We start from the raw sequence: 22,733 nt of genomic DNA, 5'->3' as shown, positions 1-22,733 counted from the left end.
TCCTTCCATCGTGATTGGCTCGGGTGCAACTTCTACTTCTGGTGTACGCTCAATCACTTGTTGCTTAGGCTGCAGGTTACTATCTCCGAACTTGCTTTGAGTGTGCATCATGTCGATCTATACATAGAATTTAGATGTCCGGCGTAGAGTGACGAGAATTTAGATAGAGAAGATTTTATTTACGATCGACGTGTAATTCTCCTTATCTCTTCGAAAAATTACATGTGAGTTCTAATACTGTAATTAAACGTTTAGAAATCTGAACACATAAAGTTTCCAGATCCAGTCGGAAACAGACCATAGATCTGATCATACATTTAGCATCACAAAGCATTATAAATCATTTAGCACATAAAAGCATATTAGACATACTTCCTACATAAGCTAGTGCTCACAGCTCACAATCATCGCTTAGCATTCTAACTTTAAGTCTAGAAATCCTACAAATTCCTAGTTCGCTTAAACTAATGCTCTGATACCAACTATGACATCCCCATTTTCACGACCAGAAAAGACCGATTTTTGTTTATGCTCTATAAAAATCAGAGTATCTCTTTTAATCAAAATGTTGCGGAATTTGTTCCCAGTAAAACATGATAAATACGTTATCAAAGTATTTTCGATGAAAAGTGTTTTTATTCATTTTAAAACATTTGGGATGTCATTGTCAATACAGAAACATAAGCATAAACAGAACTTACATTCATTGTCACTAGTGATCGATATCTCCTTAATCTCTCAGTGTAATGTGACTTCCTATCAACACCTGTGATATAAATAAACTGAGTGGGTCAGGTTGGGAAACCTGGTGAGTACATAGGGTTTTCAACCCACAATAATATATTTATTATGTTTAATCGACAAACAGTTAACCCAATTACCCATCCCCATTATCTTCTTTACTCTTAAGGGTCTACCCTAAGAATCAGCTACTCCTCGTTAATTCATTCCTAAGGATCATCCTAAGGAATCGGCACGAAATCCATCGTTGCCAGGGTTTACTCAATGGGCACTAAATCTATAGCTGCCAGGGTTTGCTCAACAGGCACTAAATCCATAGCTGCCAGGGCTATTTCGTTTATCGACAGTATCCACTCGCAATACGTGTCAATGGGTTTTTAGAGTACACCGGTGAACACATCGTTTACAACACCTACAGGTTGCGAGCCTGCTAGTGTTCCACTGGATTGTCAAGAATAACCTGTGATTGTCATCCATACTCTGCTGAATGACGAGGCGATCATTTGGGAAAAAGGCTTCTCACATCGTCTACCTCTCACCCTCAACTCACGGTCTATTCCACCTCTCAGCTCATCGTCCAACTGATACTCCATCTATTACATCTACTCATGTTTTACCCCAACATTATCGTAGATATAAAATACATATACAGTTTAAATCATTTAAAATATGTATAAAATCGTTCATTCATCATAGATATCAATTATACAAATAATATTCACACATAGCACGTAGTTTATATAAAATACTTCATATCTATGTGTAAGATGAAAGTAACTATGCACTCACCTGGTAAGGTGGTGAGTCGGTACTCGGACAGCACTTCGTTACTCTTAAAATAATTATCCCTTGACGAAACCTACTATCATTACCACTAGAGTTTAGTCTGACGTTAACCGTGGCTAATTAATAGTCTAGCTATTATTATTATTATTATTATTATATAAGCGTTAAATAACGCTCAATATAACTCATAATAATAGCCCAAATATTTATTATAAGGTCCTAATAACATTACCATATTAAAACATAAACTATACTAAAGATAGGTTAGGCGTAGCTCACTTACAGCGGGTTTTCTTGAAATCGGGCTTCGCTGGAGCAGTGTTCCCGAGCCAAAAGGCTCTTTACTCGGGGCTTCGGGAGCCTCAGGGCTTCCTTCGGGTGCTAGGGGGTTTACCTAGACTTTTAGGGGGGGTTAGGGGGCTAGAGAGAGAGTCTAGAGAGAGAAAGAATATTTTGGGATGGTGTGAAGAATGAGGGAACCCGACACCTCTATTTATATGCTGAATTCCTGATGGACTCACCGAGTAGGAGGACCTACTCGCCGAGTTGGGGCATGTGGCAGCCTTCTGGTGGTGCCACGTTACCCCCTATCGCGTATCAGCCTTTAAACTTAGAAAAATCATAACTCTAGAATACGAGCTCCATTTTCTACGTTCTTTTTTCAATGCATAGGTAAAATCAAGATCTACAAATTTCATTTAGACTCCGTCGGCTAATTCTCGACCGATCTCAAATTTAACAGTAGGAGGCGTTTAGATTGTTAAATGACCGCGAAGAATTCGTAACTCCTTCATACGGACTCCGTTTTCGTCTATCTTTTTACTGTTGAGTTCCTATTAATGAGATATTCAACTCTCATTTAGGTCGCGTAAGCCAAAAACCGCTCGAACTAAAATTTGAGTTTCGGGCTGAGCACTGCTTAGCCGAATCTTAGAAAAATCATAACTTCCTCACACGAAGTCAGATTTGGGCGTTCTTTTTATGGATGTTCTCGGTTTAACGTATACTACAACTTTGGTTTAGATCACTAAGGCTAAAAAGTCCTCTATCTAAAATTCACTATTTACATCTTTCGGTGTCGTGCCGGTTTTGCTGTAAAACTTCGACGGGCCATAACTTTTTCGTTATAACTCGGATTTCGGCGTTCTTTATATGTACGGAAACCTTGTGACATATTCTAAAACTTGGTTAAGATTATCTACTCTAAATAATCTTTTGTCGAAAAGTCGTTTTCTAAAACTTGGTCCAGAACTAACCAGGGCCTTGCCCTCTGCATCGGACCGAAGTCCGGAACTAACTACATTGGACCAAAGTCCGGAACTGACTGGGACCTTGTCCCCTGCGTCGGACCGGAGTCCGGAACTAACTGCATCGGATTGAAGTCTGGAAACTGACTGAGCATAACATAGCATAGCATAAACATATCAACTACATGAACACATAAACTGCATACTGCATCGGGCCGTAGCCCGGAACACATAACACATAAACCCTATCTGAGCCACGAAGGCATCACACATTCTAACTACTGCATCGGACCGAAGTCCGGAAACTACTGCTAGTTAAACGGGCCGACATTGTGGCCTTAGACCCGTTCCTAATGGAAGGAAACTCACCTCGTGAGGCTGACTGCTGAACTCCTGACTGAGAAATCCCTGACTGCTACTCCGGCTGCTTCCCAGCTATCATGGGAAATAAAATACTAAGTCAGAATAGGGATTCTCCAATGGGTAAAATGACCATTTTACCCCTGTTATGGCATGGGTCACAACATGGCCCAAATCCTTTAATTCCTTCTAAGTCCATCCATGGCCCCACTAAAGGCCCACTAATGGCCCAATTTGCTCCATTGGCCCCAAATCCCTTTATTGGGCCTTACTCAAGCCCAATACTAATCCTTGGCCCATAACAACTGAATTCTGATGGCCACTAAGGCCCAAAGACCCTAAGTCCAAAACTCAGCCCACACCGAGGCCCAAACGCTCGAAGCCCAAACTGGCAGCGTACGCGGGGCGTACACCAAGGTACGCTGAGTGTACTAGCTGCTGGCTTGTACGCGGCGCGTACCTCCTTGTACGCCCAGCGTACAGCCCTGATAAGCCAAAAATCTCATTAAGTGCTTAATAATCCGATTCAGAAGCTAAAATCTTGGATCCAGGTCTTATCCCACGTCTTAAACCATAAAGTTGCTTACTTGATGGCTTACAAGACTCCCTTAAGCTCAAACTTCTAAAAAAACAACCATCTATTACCAAGAAGGTGACTAGATCTCATGCATGGCTTCAAGAAAGCCTCAAAAATTGAAAGTTTACTGCTATGGGGACACTTTGAGCTTCAAGGATAGCAATCCCAACCTCAAAAACGAAGTTGCATGATAAAGGTTCTTCCTTTGGACCTAAAAGGTCCAAACTTCCAAAAACTCCTAGATCTAAGCATACAAGAGGAAAGTTGGAAGCTTTATACCTCTTTTAAATGCCAAATGAAAGAATGATCCCAGATCTTTGAGCTCAAGGTACTCAAGTTCTCCTTCTTCCACTTCTCTTCTTCTTCTTCCCAACTTTTCTTCTCAAAAATAAGCCCAAAAGATCAACCACACACACAAACAAGGAGAAAGGAACGAACTAGGGTTTTCTTGGGGTGAAGGATAAGTGAGGAGGCCAAATGGGAGGCTATAATGGGGTTTAAATACGTCTCAAACCCTAAAATTAGGGTTTCGCCACCTGGTCGCGTACGATGGGCGTACCTCTAGGTACGTTGTGCGTACGCCTCTCACAACCCGTGCAAACTAAAGGCACTACGCCCCGTGTACGACGGGTTACGTCCCGCGTACGGCTTATGGGTAGCTTACATCTCGGCCTAAAGTCATGAAGGTCCAATCCAGTCCAAGATGACAATTACTAATAAAAGCCCACTAACATTCAAGAAATTAAGTTAATTAATACCTTAGAAGATGATCGTTACAAATCTCCCCCACTTGAATCAGACTTCGTCCTCGAATTCCGCTGTCACTGAATCTGAAAAAAATTCTAGGTAATGCTCAAACATCTCCTCCTCGGATTCCCACGTCCACTCTGAACCCTTCCGGTGCTGCCACTGTACCTTCACTAGCTGAACTACGTTGTTCCTCAAGGTCTTTGTCCTTCGGTCCAAAATCGCGACCGGTCTCTCAATGTAATTCAGGATGCTATCAACCTGAATGTCTTCCAAAGGTACAACTGCTGACTCGTCCACTAAACACTTCCGCAACTGGGAAACATGGAAGGTGTTGTGGATCTGGCTGAGCTCTGCCGGAAGATCCAACCGGTAAGCCACACGACCCACCCGGGCCAAAACCCTAAAAGGACAGATGAACCTAGGGACCAACTTGCCCCTCTTACGAAACTTGATGACACCCTTCCAGGGTGTACCTTCAGGAGGACCATGTCGCCTACCTGAAACTCCAAGTATGACCGCCTCCTGTTGGCGTAACTCTTCTGCCGACTCTGCGCAGTTTGCAGTCTACTACGAACCTGCTGAATCAACTTTTTCGTCTTGAGCACCACCTCGGTGCTCCCAATGACACACTGACCTACCTCTCCCCAACAAATTGGGGTCCTACACTTCCTCCCGTAGATCATCTCGAAAGGAGGGCGGTCAATACTCGCATGGTAACTGTTCTTACAAGAAAATTCCACTAACGGAAGATACGTATCCCAACTACCACCGAAATCTAGAACACATGCCCGGAGCATGTCCTCGAGATTCCGAATCGTCCTCTCACTCTGCCCGTCCATCTGAGGGTGGAAAGCGGTGTTGAAATGGAGACGAGTTCCCATCTCGTCGTGAAACCGCTTCCAGAATCTGGAAGTAAAACGGACGTCTCGGTCTGACACCACCGAAACAGGCACTCCATGCCGTGCCACAACCTTTCATACATAAATATCGAATAGCTTCTCCGCTGATATGCTCTCCTGGATCGGTATAAAATGAGCACTCTTCGTCAACCGATCCACAATAACCCAAATCGAATCCACTCCACGTGCGGTCCTGGGAAGCTTAGTGATGAAATCCATGGTGAGGTCTTCTTATATCCACATTGGGATGTCTAACGGCTGCATCTTTCCGTGAGGCCTCTGGTGCTCTGCCTTGACCTTCCTGCAGGTCAGGCACCTCTCCACATACCAGGCGACATCCCGCTTCATGCAGGGCCACCAATAATAGGGTCGAAGATCTCTATACATCTTCGTCGCCCTTAGATGGATGGAAAATCGAGACTTATGGGCCTCGTCCATCAATACCTACCGCACACCGCCCCAGTACGGTACCCAAACTCTCCTATGAAGGGTCAACAATCCTCGACTATCATAGTCGAAGGAAGCTACTCGGCCCACAATCCTCTCACACTTCTGCCTCTTCTCCTTGAGGCCCTCGACCTGAGCCTCTCTGACCTGCTCTAACAACGGAGTGATTACTGTCATCCTCAAACATATGTCCCTGATCGGGGCCGCTGCCGCCTTGCGGCTCAAGGCGTCGGCCACTATGTTGGCCTTCCCTAGGTGATAAAGGATCTCACAATCATAATCCTTCAACATATCTAACCATCACCTCTGCCTCATGTTCAGATCCAGCTGATCCATGAGGTACCTCAAGCTCTTGTGATCCGTGTAAATGGTACAACAGACCCCACAGAGGTAATGTCTCCAAATCTTGAGGGCAAACACCACTGCCCCCAGCTCTAAATCATGCGTAAGATAGTTAGCCTCGTGAGGCTTCAACTATCTCGAGGTGTAAGCTATCACACGGTCTCGCTGCATCAACACTGCTCCCATACCTGTGATCAAAACATCACAGTAGACTACAAAATCCTCTACTCCCTCTGGCAGGGTAAGGATCGGTGCCTCGCACAATCTCTGCCTGAGGGCCTCAAATGCTGTCTGCTGCTCAGGCTCCCAGCAAAACACCACCGACTTCTTAGTCAGTCGGGTGAGCGGTACAGCTATCTTGGAGAAATCCTGGATGAATCTCCTGTAGTACCCTGCTAAACCTAGGAAGCTTCGAATCTCAGATGGAGATCTCGGGACTTCCCACTGCATCACGGCCTCTATCTTGGCTGGATCTACCAAAATACCCTTCTGGTTGATGAAGTGTCCAAGGAACTGCACCTCGTGCAACCAGAACACGCACTTGGAGAACTTTACGAAAAATCTCTCCCTCCTCAAAATCTCTAGCACCTCCCTCAGGTGCTCCTCGTGCTGCTCCTGGGTCTTGGAATAAACCAAGATGTCATCAATGAATACTATCACCAATCGATCCAACAACTTCCTACAAACGCGGTTCATGAGATTCATGAATGCGGCTGGAGCGTTGGTGAGCCCAAAAGGCATCACCACGAATTCATAATGACCATACCGGGTCCTGAAAGTAGTCTTTTGCACATCCTCATCCCTAACTCGCATCTGATGATACCCGGAGCGTAAATCAATCTTGGAAAATCAAGACGCTCCTTGCAACTGATCAAACAAATCATTTATCCTTGGGAGTGGGTAACGGTTCTTCACCGTTACCTTATTCAACTCCCGATAATCAATACACATACGGTGCGACCCATCCTTCTTCTTCACGAACAAAATCGGTGCTCCCCAGGGCGAACTGCTCAGCCTGATAAAACCCTTGTCTAGCAGCTCATGCAGCTGCGTAGACAACTCCTGCATCTCTGGGGGAGCCAACTGATACTATGCCTTAGCAATCGGAGCCGCACTAGGGATCAGGTCAATCCTGAACTCGACCTGTCTCTCGGGAGATATTCCAGGAAAATCCTCTGGAAAATACATCCGGGTAGTCTCGCACTACCTGAACATCGTCAACCGTCGTCTTGCCCTTCTCCCGGGCATATAAAATATAGGCAATATAACCGGTGCAACCCTGATGGAAATAGCGCCTCGCTCTCGCTGCTGAACACAGAATTGGTCCGCGTTATGGCCTCTCGCCCTGAATCACTAACTCTTCCCCACTGGGAGTGCATACCTTCACTAACTGTAGCTCACAGTCTATCACCGCCCCATTGGGGCTCAGTGAATCCATGCCTACTATGACTTTATTCCCTCGCAGGGGAATAGGGACCAAGTCCACCGGAAACTGCTCATCGAATAACTGTAGAGAACATCCTCTGTGTACTCTTGCCACCCTAATGGTCATGTATGCTGCTATCTCAATCTCAAGTGGACAATCCAGCTCACCTGGAGCTCTGCTAAACCTCTTGCTAAGCACAAGAGAGACGAATGATTGGGCAGCCCCCGAATCAAACAATACTGTGGCGGAAATGTTGTTAACTGAGAACGACCCCGTCACCACGTCAGGAGTTGCTCGTGCCTCCTCTGCTGTCAGCTGAAAAGCCCTACTCTTCGCCACCGGCATCTCAACTCGGCCCTGACGGCCATTTGTAATCCTCAAAGTAGCAGGAGCAGGTGCTGACACCTTCCCTACAACAGCTAAACTCGGACACTAGGACTTTTTATGCTCCCTCTGATTGCACGGGAAGCAAATCAGATCTGATGCCGCAATGGCGGTAGTAGTGGCTGTACAATCTCTGCTCATATGCCCAGTCCGGCCGCACTTGTAGCAGCCGACACTCCCTGCCTTGCACGCCCCTTCGTGTAATCTCCCATACTTACCACTCCGATCGTGGCTCTGCTGACTCCTAGCTCTGTGATCTGAACCCTTGGGCTTTTTGCCTGAACTCCCTGAACCTGGAGCCGCCTCCGGCTTCCTCTTTCTCTCCATCTCAAGGTCAATATCTCTCTCTCTCGAGCCCTCGCAATCATGTCATCCAGCGTTTTACAGCTGGACCGGCTCACAAACTGGCGGATATCACTCCGCAGCATCTCATGATACCAGGCCTTCTTCATTTCCTCATCAGCTGCGTATTGAGGAACGAGAAGTTCCCTCTCCCTGAACTCGGCGGTGATCTCCGCCACTGTCTCTGTCGTCTGGGTGAAGTCCTGAAACTCCCTGGCCAACTGCTGCACCTCAATAACCGGTGCGAACTCAGCTTTGAACCTGGCAGTAAAGTTAGCCCAGGTCATAGCATCCAAAGTTGCGTCATCTCCAATGACATGTCCGACCTCCTCCCACCAATCCCGTGCCCTGTCCTTCAGAAGACAGGACGTCGATCTAACCTTGTCCCCCTCGGGACATCTGCTCGTGCGGAAAGCGTTGGCCACATCCGCCAACCATCTAGTACTCGCTATGGGGTCCCGCGCCCCGTGATAATTTGGAGATCCACATGCCTGGAACTCCCTAAACGTAAGCGTGCGTGGCCCCATCATGGCCGCCACCTCAGCACGAAATGTGCCTAGTCTCTCCCCCATCAACTCTAGTATACCCTCCTTGATCGAACCAAAGATCACTGGAGTCTGCTCAAGAATGATACGGGTCACCTCAGAAGTGAAAAACTCTCTAGTCTGCTCATCTAGATGCTCGGCTCCCGAGCCTGGTCCGGATCCCTCTTCGGCACCTGAATTGCCGACTGTTGGCCTAGGTCGCAAAACCACCATTCCGAAAACATATCATGGCAAACATTAGTACACTGAAATATCTCAAGGGATCGCTGCTACTACAAGTTTCCCGGCCTCATCTTAGCCTTCCTTGATTCGAGTACGGATCCTCTGCTTTCACTAGTACGAGCCCATACTACCTTCCACATCTATCCGTACTTTCCTCAAGAACTGCCTTGACTCTACCAAGTCACTCTACTGCTACTGGTTTCTGCTGCTCACATCCTTGGCTTGCCCTAGGGAAACCTTTGACTCCACCCCAAACCAGTCCTCAGCTGCTGAAGGTCTCCTTATAATGTCAATTAGCCATCACCTGAATACCATCACATGCAATGAGGCTCGGATAGTCCTTGGAGTAAAAGACTCGTCCCTACAACGGTTAGACTCAAACGAGAGCTGCGCAATAGGGTCAAATCCGGCACTCTGAGATTATTCAACCCTGACCACATGTGACATGACGTATTCACCTAATGGCTAACTCCCATTACTCAGAGCCCCACAAAGCACAAAGCAAACAGCGTTCAGACAAAAGGGAAACTACTCAACAATTTATTCTCATAACAAGAAAGTGTACTAGCATACAATGCTAAGCTCATACTATCAGGCATAACCTAAACAGGCTATCCTACTACTATATATTCACTACTAGCATGCGATTCTCATCAAGCTGAAACACATAAAGCAGGCACATAAGGCATCCTCCTAGATCCTTAGTCCTATTCTAGCATGTTGTTCTACTGAAACTGAAACTGAACTGATCTGGATCTGGAACTGAAACTAATAATATAAACTTGTATGGGTAATTTGGGAGTACTTACTTGAGCTCGGCTGATCGCACGCACCACACCTTTTTCCTTTTTATCAAAACTCTTTTTCTTTCTAAGTTCTTTCAAAAAAAATTCCTTCTTCGAAAATGTTTTTCCTTTGAAAATCTTTTACCGTTTCCTTAGTTTGAGTTCAGACACACCCGAAGGTGTATCTGAATCCCTCAAACCAAGGCTCTGATACCAACTTGAAACATCCCAAAATACGACCCAATTTTTTTTGGCTAATCATTACTAAAATCATTATATCAATGCCATAAAATAAAATCCATACGTCAATATCTCAAAACCACAACACGTATCACAAGAAAACCGTATCAAGACTGAATCAAAATATATCAATGAAAAGCTAAATCATTTCCCAAGACAAACTGAAGTTGTGGTAGGTGCGATGCCATCATCCTGAGCTCTTCTCTTTACTTACGGAAGTACCTGAAACCAAAACTGAAACTGTAAGCATGAAGCTTAGTGAGCTCCCCCAAACTACCACATACCATACAATAACGTATGACACATACTGGGCCTTGCCCACTACATCGGACCGGAGTTCGGAAACTGCATCGGACCGAAGTCCGGAACTAACCAGGGCCTTGCCCTCTACATCAGACCGAAGTCCGAAACTAACTACATTGGACCAAAGTCCGGAACTGACTGGGACCTTGTCCCCTGCGTCGGACCGGAGTCCGGAACTAACTGCATCGGATTGAAGTCTGGAAACTGACTGAGCATAACATAGCATAGCATAAACATATCAACTACATGAACACATAAACTGCATACTGCATCGGGCCGTAGCCCGGAACACATAACACATAAACCCTATCTGAGCCACGAAGGCATCACACATTCTAACTACTGCATCAGACCGAAGTCCGGAAACTACTGCTAGTTAAACGGGCCGACATTGTGGCCTTAGACCCGTTCCTAATGGAAGGAAACTCACCTCGTGAGGCTGACTGCTGAACTCCTGACTGAGAAATCCCTGACTGCTACTCCGGCTGCTTCCCAGCTATCATGGGAAATAAAATACTAAGTCAGAATAGGGATTCTCCAATGGGTAAAATGACCATTTTACCCCTGTTATGGCATGGGTCACAACATGGCCCAAATCCTTTAATTCCTTCTAAGTCCATCCATGGCCCCACTAAAGGCCCACTAATGGCCCAATTTGCTCCATTGGCCCCAAATCCCTTTATTGGGCCTTACTCAAGCCCAATACTAATCCTTGGCCCATAACAACTGAATTCTGATGGCCACTAAGGCCCAAAGACCCTAAGTCCAAAACTCAGCCCACACCGAGGCCCAAACGCTCGAAGCCCAAACTGGCAGCGTACGCGGGGCGTACACCAAGGTACGCTGAGTGTACTAGCTGCTGGCTTGTACGCGGCGCGTACCTCCTTGTACGCCCAGCGTACAGCCCTGATAAGCCAAAAATCTCATTAAGTGCTTAATAATCCGATTCAGAAGCTAAAATCTTGGATCCAGGTCTTATCCCACGTCTTAAACCATAAAGTTGCTTACTTGATGGCTTACAAGACTCCCTTAAGCTCAAACTTCTAAAAAAACAACCATCTATTACCAAGAAGGTGACTAGATCTCATGCATGGCTTCAAGAAAGCCTCAAAAATTGAAAGTTTACTGCTATGGGGACACTTTGAGCTTCAAGGATAGCAATCCCAACCTCAAAAACGAAGTTGCATGATAAAGGTTCTTCCTTTGGACCTAAAAGGTCCAAACTTCCAAAAACTCCTAGATCTAAGCATACAAGAGGAAAGTTGGAAGCTTTATACCTCTTTTGAATGCCAAATGAAAGAATGATCCCAGATCTTTGAGCTCAAGGTACTCAAGTTCTCCTTCTTCCACTTCTCTTCTTCTTCTTCCCAACTTTTCTTCTCAAAAATAAGCCCAAAAGATCAACCACACACACAAACAAGGAGAAAGGAACGAACTAGGGTTTTCTTGGGGTGAAGGATAAGTGAGGAGGCCAAATGGGAGGCTATAATGGGGTTTAAATACGTCTCAAACCCTAAAATTAGGGTTTCGCCACCTGGTCGCGTACGATGGGCGTACCTCTAGGTACGTTGTGCGTACGCCTCTCACAACCCGTGCAAACTAAAGGCACTACGCCCCGTGTACGACGGGTTACGTCCCGCGTACGGCTTATGGGTAGCTTACATCTCGGCCTAAAGTCATGAAGGTCCAATCCAGTCCAAGATGACAATTACTAATAAAAGCCCACTAACATTCAAGAAATTAAGTTAATTAATACCTTAGAAGATGATCGTTACAAATCTCCCCCACTTGAATCAGACTTCGTCCTCGAATTCCGCTGTCACTGAATCTGAAAAAAATTCTAGGTAATGCTCAAACATCTCCTCCTCGGATTCCCACGTCCACTCTGAACCCTTCCGGTGCTGCCACTGTACCTTCACTAGCTGAACTACGTTGTTCCTCAAGGTCTTTGTCCTTCGGTCCAAAATCGCGACCGGTCTCTCAATGTAATTCAGGATGCTATCAACCTGAATGTCTTCCAAAGGTACAACTGCTGACTCGTCCACTAAACACTTCCGCAACTGGGAAACATGGAAGGTGTTGTGGATCTGGCTGAGCTCTGCCGGAAGATCCAACCGGTAAGCCACACGACCCACCCGGGCCAAAACCCTAAAAGGACAGATGAACCTAGGGACCAACTTGCCCCTCTTACGAAACTTGATGACACCCTTCCAGGGTGTACCTTCAGGAGGACCATGTCGCCTACCTGAAACTCCAAGTATGACCGCCTCCTGTTGGCGTAACTCTTCTGCCGACTCTGCGCAGTTTGCAGTCTACTACGAACCTGCTGAATCAACTTTGTCGTTTTGAGCACCACCTCGGTGCTCCCAATGACACACTGACCTACCTCTACCCAACAAATTGGGGTCCTACACTTCCTCCCGTAGATCATCTCGAAAGGAGGGCGGTCAATACTCGCATGGTAACTGTTCTTACAAGAAAATTCCACTAACGGAAGATACGTATCCCAACTACCACCGAAATCTAGAACACATGCCCGGAGCATGTCCTCGAGATTCCGAATCGTCCTCTCACTCTGCCCGTCCATCTGAGGGTGGAAAGCGGTGTTGAAATGGAGACGAGTTCCCATCTCGTCGTGAAACCGCTTCCAGAAAGCCTCAAACTTCTAAAAAACAACCATCTATTACTAAGAAGGTGACTAGATCTCATGCATGGCTTCAAGAAAGCCTCAAAAATCGAAAGTTTACTGCTATGGGGACACTTTGAGCTTCAAGGATAGCAATCCCAAGCTCAAAAACGAAGTTGCATGATAAAGGTTCTTCCTTTGGATCTAAAAGGTCCAAACTTCCAAAAACTCCTAGATCTAAACTTACAAGAGGAAAGTTGGAAGCTTTATACCTCTTTTGAATGCCAAATGAAAGAATGATCCCAGATCTTTGAGCTCAAGGTACTCAAGTTCTCATTCTTCCACTTCTCTTCTTCTTCTTTACAACTTTTCTTCACAAAAAATGAGCCCAAAAGATCAACCACACACACAAACAAGGAGAAAGGAACGAACTAGGGTTTTCTGGGGGTGAAGGATAAGTGAGGAGGCCAAATGGGAGGCTATAATGGGGTTTAAATACGTCTCAAACCCTAAAATTAGGGTTTCGCCACTTGGTCGCGTACGCTGGGCGTACCTCTAGGTACGCTGCGCGTACGCCTCTCAAAACCCGCGCAAACTAAAGGCACTACGCCCCGCGTACGACGGGTTACGCCCCGCGTACGGCTTATGGGCAGCTTACATCTCGGCCCAAAGTCATGAAGGTCCAATCCAGTCCAAGATGACAATTACTAATCAAAGCCCACTAACATTCAAGAAATTAAATTAATTAATACCTCAGAAGACGATCGTTACATAATGACAACCTCAATGACTGAAGTTTGTTTTAAGCGACTTTAGTGATGTTGCGTTGATGAAGTGACTGCATTCTCATCCACATTGAAAGAGGTTTGAAGATGCCAAACAAAAGTAGATGGTTGAAGTCTTCATTGTTGATTGTTATTTTTTTTCATATGGATGATATCAGTGTTGATTTTTATTATCGATTAAAGGATTATATTCATAGTTATTTTTATGTTTGATTTAAGATTTATATATTGGTTTTATTTTTACTTGAGCAAAGATTTAGTTTTGGAAAATACACAGAATGACATTTATCTTAATTTAAATCAGTGAGGTTTACATATGTATTTTGGATTAAAAATAATTGTTATATTAAGTTAACTTTATAGTTTACATAGAGAGGTAAATTTGGAAATCTGCATGGGATGTTGATTTTATGGAAGATATCTTAATTCAAAAGTGCGATATTTGTGTATAAATACTATTGAAAAGATTCAAATTTGTAGAATATAAGTTACAAAAAAGGATACGAAGTATTCTTATATTACTTTGAAAAGATTCAAATGTATGACCAAGTTTTCAATTAAAATTTTTATGTATGAGGAAGTTTTCAAACGATTTAAGTAGAACCCAACTATGAAAGTGGGTATGCAATTATCTTTTAAATTTACGGATATACCCTTTTAATTTAATGGAAATGTTTAATAATTAAAAGAATATAAGAATGATGTGTAAAATTATAATTGGTTCTCGCATTTTCGCATGAGCCCTCCCCTATATATATATATATATATATATATATATATATATATATATATATATATATATATATATATATATATAATAGAATAAAAATAAGAATAAAACCAATTACAACTCGAATTGAGAAAAGATGGACGCTTGGTTTCTAAGTATAAAAAAGAAAGTACAATAGGGTACATAATTTCAAAATAATAGAAAAAACCATGTTAATGGAAACAGGCGGTTTTAAAGGGTAGAAAGGGAAAACACTAATTTTGTTAAGTGAATGGATCAAAAGAAGTGGAAATACCAAAATATATATATATATATATGGAAAAGTGAATATACCCTTAAGGGTATATAAGCTTAGGTACCCAAACTCACCATAATACGTCGTTTTGTTTAATATATTCATTATAATGTTCTTAAACTTCAATCCTTAACTTGATTTATTTTCAAAATTTTCAAATTTTCAATATTATCTTCCTCTTACATCACATTTTTTGACGAACACCTACTAAGTTATATATATTGTAGTTGAAAATGAAAATTATATAAAAGGAAGATAAATGCGAAATTTATAAAAATCTTTGAAATAAATCAAGTTAGAAGTTGAATTATAAGAACATTAGACAATTACAATGTATATAAATGATACAAAACGACATAGTATGGTGAGTGTGGGTACCTAAGCTTATATACCCTTAAGGGTATATTCACTTTTCCCATATATATATATATATATATATATATATATATATATATATATATATATATTCTCTTCTAATAAAAAAGTTCAATTTTATGCACCTATCATTTTCTTATAATTTTCATTTTTTTCACCTACTCTCTAAAAATGACATTTAATTTTCTATGATTTTACTTTTAAATTTAAATAAAATCATGTTGATTAACATTTACAAAACAAATCAAATTCTTAATCCCTAATTAATTGGGATTGATTGTAATTCTTTACAATCAATCATTTGACAATTATAACACTCAATTCAAATTCAAAACCCAAATCAATCCATAAATTTTCCATACCTTAGTGCGCCCCTTTAACAAAGATTATCTACGGTACACAATCAATAGATCTAATAACTTACTTTATCATCGATTTCATACCAGGAAAGAGCAACATGAAATAGAAGCTATGGAGGAGAAGAAAATAATCAGTTTCACCTATCATGTTTTGCTTCGCACTTTTCTTCTTCTTGATTTTAGTTTTCTCGTTGAGTTCATAGTAGATCTGCAAACCAAATCAATTTCAAATGAAAACATTGATTTCTACACCCAAACCTAGAATTTCAAAATAAAAATAAAAACAATTTGGATTTCCATAGATTTTTTTGTATGTTTGTATGATGTTGATCATGTGGGTTCATCGTTTTTTAGGTCCTTATGTAATTTCTCAACTAGGTTTGTTGGGTATTGAATACATCCAGGGCCGGTCCTTTGGGTTTCGATGCCCTGGACGAACAAAGGTCATAATGCCCCTATGTATCATATAATGCCAATGCCTTAGGTCAATTCCCTATATTAATTATTTGGCTATTACCAAAATATGTTACAAAAATGCGACAAATAAATATAATAATAATAAATAAAAATAACTAAAAGTCGCTATTGTTTCTCTACGAGAGAGTGAAGCTTTGATATTGAAAATGCACATGTCGTGCAAACTGCAAGCATACAAATTAAGACACTTATAATTGTAGTTTAAAAATAACTTTGATTATTGTAGTTTCCCACACTAGATGTCCAACAAGCAATAAAAAATTCTCTAACTTGAGTTAAATCTTTCAATATCTGGCACTCTGAAACGTAGATAAACCAACAGAACATTTTCACTTATATTCAGTAAATTATAATAATTGAGTTGTAATTAGAAACAAGTCGACTTCTAATTTTCTGCAGACTTGATGAATACCTTTGTGTAATAGGTTAATGGAAAAAATCAATGAAAAACAAATATCTTTCATTTCTTAACTTGATATAGTTCATGTACAAGTCTTGCCAAAAATCTGCTTCTCAAACATGATGAGCATCTACATCACAAACATATCTTCTCTATTTCTTTATTATTATGATTAATTGCTTTTATAGATATGGTAAACAGAATTGAGGAACATGGTTAGCCACTTTAGTTCATGATATTTCCCTAACATCTCATTTAGTACTTTCATCGAACAGTTGGAACTCGTTAAAAAGTTAAAGCCATAAACATAAATATATGCATCCGAACATAACTAGAAGATAAAATCCGATAAGAAATTAAACTAATAAAATAACTACAATTTCAATAGACCCCTGCATCGTCACTTGTTAAGAAAATCATACCATACAATATTCACAATAAAACTGGAATGAAGAATGGGCAAGTGATGGATACATAAACGATTTTGAACAAACCTGATTCTTCAGCTTTTCAGCTACCAAAGAAAGAGAAACTTCCCAATCTGATGAAATTGGAGTTATACAAAATCTCAAGTACAACCGTCTATATGTAATTAAAATACAATAATACACAAGAAAATGAAAATATCAGCACAAATTCTTACTACAATTCAATGTTTTTTGCAACTTAAGAAATAGTAGAAGGCAAGTAGAAAGCATATCCAAGAAAATAGATGAAATCAGATTAGGACTTTAGAATATTGAATTAGACTTACGACAAAGGGATAATGAAATTATTAAAGAAACATAGTCTCTCCAATACCTTTCGCATTTAAGAATCAGGATTTAGGAGAACCATTGAACTAACAACACAAATCAGATTAGGATAATGAATTAGGAATTTAGGATTTAGGAGAAAATTGAGAATAAGAATTATGAAAAAGAAATACCAGGCGACACCAACCAACTGATATATGCTTTGGCGGCTCTGCTCTTCATTACTCCTCACCCCCATGCTCGTCTCCTCGTCTTCTCCCATCTCGACATCTGATACATTAATTAGGTGTGCGTTTGTTTTTCTGGTTGAAAAACTTAATATCCCGCTTCACGAATCACACATCTTCTTCCTTTTACAATGGGATTATGGAACAAACATAAAGTGAGGCCCAATATAACTGTATCTACAACATTAGGTATAAATGGCTTGCTGCCCCATAAAATTTGTTGCCCTGGGCCAGCTCGCCCTGGGCTTGGGCCGGCCCTGAATACATCTTGTTGTTGTTAGCAAAATAAATGAGTTCAAAGAGATGGTGGATATTGGATATAATGAAAATCAATGTAGCACCTCAAGTAATCCTTTCATCCAATGTTTCTTATTATTCATTTAAATTAAATATGTTTTGGTTTTCTCCATTCATGGGACTGCAACGGAAATAATTCAAATTCTTATTGGCTTTTTTGTTAATTTAAAAATGGTAAATTCACACAACGTTGTAATAGAAATAATGCAAACAAATACATTAAAATACATTGTTGTATCTTTCATTTAGCATTTTCTACTGCTGAGTGGTACCTATTCCCGTTTTGATGGTTGTTTGGCAAATTTTAATTTGATGTCAACACATGTGATTATTAGCTCTCTCACATCGAACTTCTTGGTAGTGTCTTTCAAAGATAGAATTTGAGAATAATGAATGGTTGGAGGTCCTTTTAAGCACACACATAATAATTTTCAATCACCCATTTGTTTGTTTTTTATAAGTCTTCAAAGTAAAAAACTTATACGTGTGTTCTGTTTGGGGCAACACTTGTATTATCTCTTCCCGTCTCTTTTTTTTCTTGCTGAAATCATGATGAATCTTGATTATATGTTGCTAAAATCTTGCTGAATTCTTGTTTCACCTTTTTTTTTTCGTTTTTTTATATTGAATAATGATAATTTCTTGCTGAAATATCATTATTTTTTGCTGAAATATCATAAAATCTCGCTGAAATGTCATACATTATTAAATTTTTGTTATTAAAAAAAACTATTTTCGGTATATAAAATCAGTTTATTTTAATTTTTTAATATCTGCAGCAACATTCAGATGTTAAAAAACAAACACTTTTTTTATTACAGTTTGCAGTCGTTTGATCCACATCTTCTGCTGCAGAAGGTTTCAAGAATGCTCCAAAGACTTCATGAATTTTTGCTTAAAAAAACAACACCTAAGTCATTAGCTAGTAATACTTTTTATGAGATTGTTCTCAATAATAATTTATGTGTCATTTTACAAGGTGCTTTGGTGGAGGCCTATGAGCTACCTGAAAATATTATGCACTCTTACTACTAGATTGTGGTGTTGATCCCAATAGTAGAGATAAATTTACATTATTTTAGGCATCGTCAATTGCAACACACACAAGAGATCAATGTCCCATTTTTTAAAGTAAAGGATAAATTGGAGGGTTTTTTTTTTCAATTAACCTTAGTAGTTATAACCCAATGCATTTCAAAAACAGTGCAAAGCTCCATGTGTATAGTTTGTCATGCCCTGCAAAATAAAGGATGTCATAATGATCTTGACGTTGAGATTTGATTTGAGTATTTTTGTTTCACTCTAAAAATCTAACTATACTTTTGACGATAATTTCATATTTTGAGTCTTTGTTGCATCATATTCAAATTGTCTCTTTTGGTGCACCTCCTTTTCTCTTTTCAGGTTTATGTTTAATACTATATGTCTATCAAAATGTCTTGTATGACATGAACACATAAATTCAAGTAACTTTTCTTACATCATTTTCCTGACATTATGCCTTTGTGGTTTGTCTTAACAGATCAAATTTCAATCCAATTTTGTCATGAAAGGTACATAAATTTTATCATATTCCAAAATTTTCCTTGATATTTGAGTTTAAAAATATCAATGTTAATTAGGTATTTCAATCACTTTTGTAGGTCTACAAAATTCTTTGATCTTTGAACCCTTTACGTTATTGTGAAAGACCATGATAAGATTTATAGGTTTTATTTTGTTTCTTACGCATATTTTATCTAGATGACAATGACACACATGTCTTCCATGGAGTATCGTATTATTCTAAAATATCGATTAATGATTCCCATTTTCCCAGCTGACGAGATATGTCTTGTGTGTCGCAAGACATGTTTGGACTCTTTTAGGGAGCATGCAGTTAACTGTAAAGAACTCCCGGGTTTCAAATATAGGCACGATATGGTTAGGGATGTCTTGTTTGATATATTTAAGCGTGCCGGAGTTTCCGCTAAGAAAGAGACACCTGTTAATTTCTTGACTGACCCGACAGAAGGAAGGTCAACCCTCAGACCGGCTGCCATTTTGATTTTTGGATGGGTCGGAGAGAAACACGCATGTGTGGATCTTACAGGGGTATCCCCTCTTGTGGGCCTGAGGGTTGGGGGTTTCACAGCGGGACATGGTGCTTTAAAAGCAGCCACAGGCAAAGTCACCAAACATGAGAGATCGTGTTTGGAAAATCAACACGTGTTCATACCATTTGCATTTGATAAGTTTGGTTTTCTCGCACCGGATGCGGTAGAGCTTCTTAAAAGAGTACAACGAATCATGCATAGTAATGCTATATCCCCTAGATCTTCGGATATAGTCTTTAAAATAATTAGTTTTACCATTCAAAAAGGCTTAGCGGCACAACTTGTTGCCCGTTTGCCATCTCACTCATTGTACGATGACATTTAGAATTATCAAGTTATAAAAAACGTTATCAATAAAAAATGTTTTCATGTAACTGATATGACAAATAAATTAAAGATCGTTCTTGGAAGAGGACCAAATTCACCAAGATTTGAATCTCGTGTTCATGAAGAAGGTAACGAATGATTCAAATTTGAAGAGATGGAAACAAGATAAGTTCAAGCTACCACCAATAGGCACATCCTACAAGAAAGAATAAGGTTTTAGAGCACCCGGTATGGGCCTCAACGAGAAGAGACGAGTGTGACGTGGCACGGCTCAACGTCGTCTTAACGAGGGGAACACCACCCCCCCTAACTCGTTGCATCTCGTTGGTTGAATCTCGTGGCCACGAAAACGAGTTGAAACGTCAATTTCCAGCCAATCAATGGTTTTCTCTTTTTCTGCATTTCTTCACCTCAACGACGTTGAGGAAATTGAACACCACCCCCAACAAATAAAGGTGGAGATTATGAAAACTTTTGGTGCTTAGGTGGCACACAAAAACGCTGTTATTAGAGTGTCCATACTCATCACTCTTATAAAAACTACAAATAATATACAGGAGTTGTATACATTATTGTTTAATAAATAATTACTTTTATAAAAGAAAAACACTATTGAGTTTACAAAAAAAGATAATTGTGTTTAATTTTAAATTTTGTTGATGAAACTACGGACAATTAGGAAAATTTATAAAACTAGGAGTTGTAGAAGTTAGTGTTTAATTAATTTATAATATTTTTTTTTAACAAGGGTCAATTTGATAAAATGATATAGTGAAGGCACATTGATAATGTTTTTTCTATGTGTTTACGATGAAATGAAATTGTACAGACTTGGTAAAAGTAGTATATATATATATATATATATATATATATATATATATATATATATATATATATATATTTTTTTTTTCGAAAGAGATAAAAGCAGTATAGTTTTAAGTTTTAACCAATATAAATGTATTTTTGTTATGAAAATGATTTTTGAATATTTCAACCATATAAAGTTTTATAAAATGTTCTCTTGATGAAAAGTCACGAGGTTTTAGTAAAATGTTGTGTAGATTTTTTGGAAGCATATATTGATAAAAAAAAATTAATTCTTAAGAAACCGTTTTCCAAAATCAAATACATTTATTTACATATATGTTTAAACCCGTAGAAACCACGGTTGATAAAAAACATTATTAATAATTTGAAATTGTAATAACTAATTAAAATTTTGGGAAAAATATATATTAATTTACAAAAATAGAAGTTATGTTAGTAACTTTATAATTTTGGTTTAAAATAAATATATAAATTGTTATGAATATATAATTTATGTTTTGTAAATTCAATTGTTTTATAACATCATGAGTTTGTATGATACAATATACATTAGAGTATAATGAAAAAAAAAACACAATAAATCATGAAAATGGCACTAATATATTACAAATAAACAAGAAAGTGATGCACTTAAACCCTACAGAATAAACTATTAATTAACATGACGAATGAATGAAATGTGATTTATGTCGCAAAATAATATGTATTTTCATCAAGTATGAATAATCTTATAAATATTTTTTGGATTTTTTTTGTTAGAATAATCAAAATAATAATTGGGAGTGTAATTTGACATTGCATCTTAGTTATTTTGGAAATATCCTTAAAATAAGACATGATAATAGTGGTCACGTGGCTCTAGTTCACCCATTTGGATTTAGTAAAAAAGTAATAATAACTTTTGTAAATTTAATTCAGAAATCAAATATATAAAGACACATCACATGATTTCCAATGTATACAAATCATAAAATGTTACGAGTCCATAAAGCAGCGGCATGTATCATTATTGTGCTTTGGCTTGCTTTTGCCTCTTTGTAATTGACAACTTGACTCTCAAATCTAACTATTTGAGCCTTATATTTAAGGGTGTTTGGATAAATTAGATTATAACTTATTAGCTTATTTGCGGTGGGAATAAACAATAAGCAATAAGCAAGGGGAAGATGCTTATTAAAATCAGCTTATTTAGCTTATCCCTACCACAATAAGCTGATTTTTAAAGATTTTTATCCAAACACTTAAACTTAGCTTATTGTGGTGGAAAAAAACAATAAACAATAAGCATCATCTTTTTCCCTATCCAAACATCCCCTTAATATTCACTTATTTTAGCCATTCTGTTATCATATCCTATTTCTTTCTTGCAAACCTAAAATTAATGCATCTTGAACCTGCTATATTTCTGATTTATAAAACATGTTCATGTTACTATTTATTTGAAAAAAAATAACACATTAAAATGACATTGTTTTTTAAAATATTTTGCAAATTGACCCTAAAATAAGAATGTACTTTCAAAGTAAATTGCTAAAATTGACATAATTCCTTTGTGTTCTAATTAAAGCAACCTAAATAGTTCGTGTTTGTTTTTAGTAATTGCAATGAAGCAACCTTCTCTCATCGTGTGTGTGAGTGTTTCTGTAAAGTACATTGTGTTTGTGCTGGAATTAAAATACAAAAAAGATCCATGCGATAAAAAGTTGGATAAACAATCCATGTTTTGAAATAAATTACACAAATGTTCCAATTCCAATATT

Source organism: Lactuca serriola, chromosome 8 (genome assembly GCF_051521515.1).
Source record: "Lactuca serriola cultivar US96UC23 chromosome 8, Lser_US96UC23_V15, whole genome shotgun sequence".
NCBI classification, from domain to species: Eukaryota; Viridiplantae; Streptophyta; class Magnoliopsida; order Asterales; family Asteraceae; genus Lactuca; species Lactuca serriola.
Note: the sequence above shows the minus strand (reverse complement) of the source record.